At 40.2% G+C, this 3,379-nt stretch overlaps 1 non-coding gene across 1 annotated transcript; it reads right to left on the bottom strand.

Moving 5' to 3' along the window:
* Positions 1-2,819: 2,819 nt before the first annotated feature.
* TRNAP-GGG (transfer RNA proline (anticodon GGG)) lies at positions 2,820-2,895 on the bottom strand. Its single transcript has one exon. It is a non-coding gene; the product is annotated as a tRNA-Pro (tRNA).
* Between the last annotated feature and the right edge of the window lie 484 nt (positions 2,896-3,379).

Here is a 3,379-nt window from a genome sequence, read left to right as displayed (position 1 = left end):
TAATAATCATCCACCAGGAGTTCAGTTTGTTTTTTCTAGCTACCTTTTTTTTTTTTAAATGACAAACATCAGTCAACTTTCCCAGGCATGCTATGTGTAGTCTTCCTTTTTCCAGAACATTTCTTACTCCTAGATAGAGTGGGGTACCTGAAAGACCTCTTGGCTCTGCTTCCTCTAGTCTAGTACATTACCTGCTCAACAATTCTTGAAAGAATGTAAGGTGCTAAAAGTTACTGAGCACCACCATATGCTAAAAATAAGACATTTGGTTCTACAATTTTATTTGTTCTTCACCGTGGCCATTATGATAGAGCTGTTACTAGAATTTGCATATGAGGTTTGTGAGGCCCAAGGAAACTATGTAGCTTGTACAAAGTCCCAAAGCCAGGAACAGGGGGAGCTAAGATCCAATCTTTGTTGCGTGAATTCTTTATACCAGGGGTTGGGAACCTATGGCTCGTGAGCCTGATGTGGCTCTTTTGATGGCTGCATCTGGCTTGCAGACAAATCTTTAATAAAAAAAATAATAACGTTAAAAATATAAAACATTCTCATGTATTACAATCCATTCAATTCCTACCACTCATGTTCATGGTTGTGGGTGACTGGAGCCAACCGCAGCTGTCCTCCAGGACAACACCAAATTTTTACTGGATAATGCATAAGGTACACGGGTTGTTATATGGCTCTCATGGAATTACATTTTAAAATATGTGGCATTCATGGCTCTCTCAGCCAAAAAAGGTTCCCGACCCCTGCTTTATACCCTGTGCTGCTTCACCTCCTAAGCTGACTGGTTCCTTTCCTGAGAAGGTTCAATTGGCCATGTTGGACCCTGTGCACTTGAGAGGCCACAGGAAAATTGTAAAATGGAATGAAAGAAGCAAACTGTACTGGATTGAATACTGCCCCCGCCGATTCATATCCACCCAGAACGTCAGAATGTGACCTTATTTGGAAATAGGGTATTTGTCATTGAATTGGTTAAGATAGGCCATACTGGTTTAGATCAGGCCCTAAAACCATTATCTGGTGTCCTTAGAAGAAAAAGGAGAGAGCAATTCAAGCACAGATACACAGAGGGAAGATGGCCATGTAATGACTGAGACAGATGATTAAGAATGATGTAGTTACAAGCCAAGTAACACAGAGGATTGTTGGCAGCCACCAGAAGGTAGGAAGAAACAAGGAAAATTCTTCCCTAGAGCCTTCAGAGAGGTCAGGTCCCTGATGAAACCTTGATTTCAGATTTCCACCTTCCAGAACTGTGAACCAATAAATTATTGTTTTAAATCATCCAGTTTGTGGCAATTTATTCCAGCAGCCCTTGGAAACCAATGCACAAACCTTCCTCCATAAATCTGTGTGTGGACTCTTCCAATGGACTAGTGATCTCATAAAGTTACAATTGAATGGAAACATGTTCTGAACAGAACTGCACAGATGGAAAACTGAATGTGGTAAAAAAAAATCACTGCACATGTATATTCTTTAGCTACCTGGCTATGATGATTGTCAAGAAATTTATATGTAAGTAGAACAGAAAAGGGAATAAATGGCAAAAAGCTACATGTCATGGGATTAAAGAGATAGACTAAAAACAGATTTGGTACCTGGGAAGCTTATTTAAAAAGGAGGAGAATGAACTGAAAACAAAATACTCAAGAAAAATATTAAATATGGGGGTGGCAAAAGTAGGTTTACAGTTGTTCGTACAGACAATAATACAATTATTAATAAAAATTAATACAAGCATACACTCTGTTTCATGTGCTCACAACTGTAAACTATTTTTGCCCATCCCTGTGTTTACTAAGAATATGTTCCTGGCTAATGAGTCTGGAAATTGAAGTAAACTGAAGTTTTTCTCTCTGAGACAAGTATGGAGATTTGTTGAAGGCAAATATAATTTTCCAAAGTAGCATAAATCGGCTATGAGGGCTTTTGGCTGATCTCTGCTTGTATTGCTTTTTATTAATTTGTTCATCCTACTCTTTACTAGTGAAGCCTATGGATAGACTGGTTGTCATCAGTCTAAAAAGGGCCTAATTGCCAGACTGATGGCAGGGTAGTCATGATTTTCATTTAGTAGAGCAGAATGAGCAGAAGATGGTGACCTGAAGTTCTGATTTCCAGTCTAAATTCTCATCAAGTAGCCTAGGTAAGACTCTAATCTCCACAAGTCTCTTCTGTTTCATGTGAGTGTACAATACCTCTTCCAGGTAAATGAAGAAGTCAAAAACTATAAAGTTGCTACCAGATGCACGGGAAGTAGGAGTAGGGGACAGGCCAAAGGTAGTGGGTGAGTGTGAATTTAAGATGAAGTTTCATGAAAGCCTATAGCCTAATCACACATGTCAAATAAATTTTATTAATTAACTTGATATTCCATTCACTGTTGTGTGTGCAAGTCCAAAAGGTATATCATATCCCCTTGATAACCTGCATTAAAAAAAACTGATATAAAGAGTAAATTAACATTCTTAAAGAAACAGATTAATGCATTAACATTTTTTTTTTTTTTTCTGAAGCTGGAAATGGGGAGAGACAGACAGACTCCCGCATGCACCCGACCGGGATCCACCCGGCACGCCCACCAGGGACGAGGCTCTGCCCACCAGGGGGCGATGCTCTGCCCCTCCGGGGCATCCCTCTGCCGCGACCAGAGCCACTCTAGCGCCTGAGGCAGAGGCCAAGGAGCCATCCCCAGCGCCCGGGCCATCTTTGCTCCAATGGAGCCTTGGCTGCCGGAGGGGAAGAGAGAGACAGAGAGGAAGGAAGGGGTGGGGGTGGAGAAGCAAATGGGCGCTTCTCCTATGTGCCCTGGCGGGGAATCGAACCCGGGTCCCCCGCACCCCAGGCCGACGCTCTACCACTGAGCCAACCGGCCAGGGCCGCATTAACATTTTTTACCAAAACTTCTGACCTAGGCAAAAACTGCTGTCCCAAAAGAAAATGAGACAAGACCAATGCAGTTAGTAAAAAAAAAAAAAAAAAGGTATTATTTCTTCTTTTTATAACCTTCTATATACAAATACATGCATATAGAACTTATAAAATGCCTTGGTTTTTGTAGATGCTCAAAAAATTGATTAGATGAATAAATACTTTCTCATTACACTAATATTCTCCTTCTCCCATTTTTGATTCACTTTTTGTTTGTTTGTTTGTCTCTTAAATTTCAGAGCTGCATCATAAGAAATTGCTCACCCAGATACCTTCTTACTCCTTCCCTGACAGTTTCTAATCCATCCATTCCACTAAATATTGATGAACCACAGAAAGGTCTTCCATTAAAGATTTCTAAGATTTCACTCTGAAAGTAGAAGTATGTCTGTTTACTGAAAATGCAAACTAATAAAAAAAAATACTCAATTGA

The sequence above is a fragment of the Saccopteryx leptura genome, chromosome 4 (genome assembly GCF_036850995.1).
Source record: "Saccopteryx leptura isolate mSacLep1 chromosome 4, mSacLep1_pri_phased_curated, whole genome shotgun sequence".
NCBI lineage: Eukaryota > Metazoa > Chordata > Mammalia > Chiroptera > Emballonuridae > Saccopteryx > Saccopteryx leptura.
Note: the sequence above shows the minus strand (reverse complement) of the source record. Positions and strands in the feature narration are given on the sequence as shown.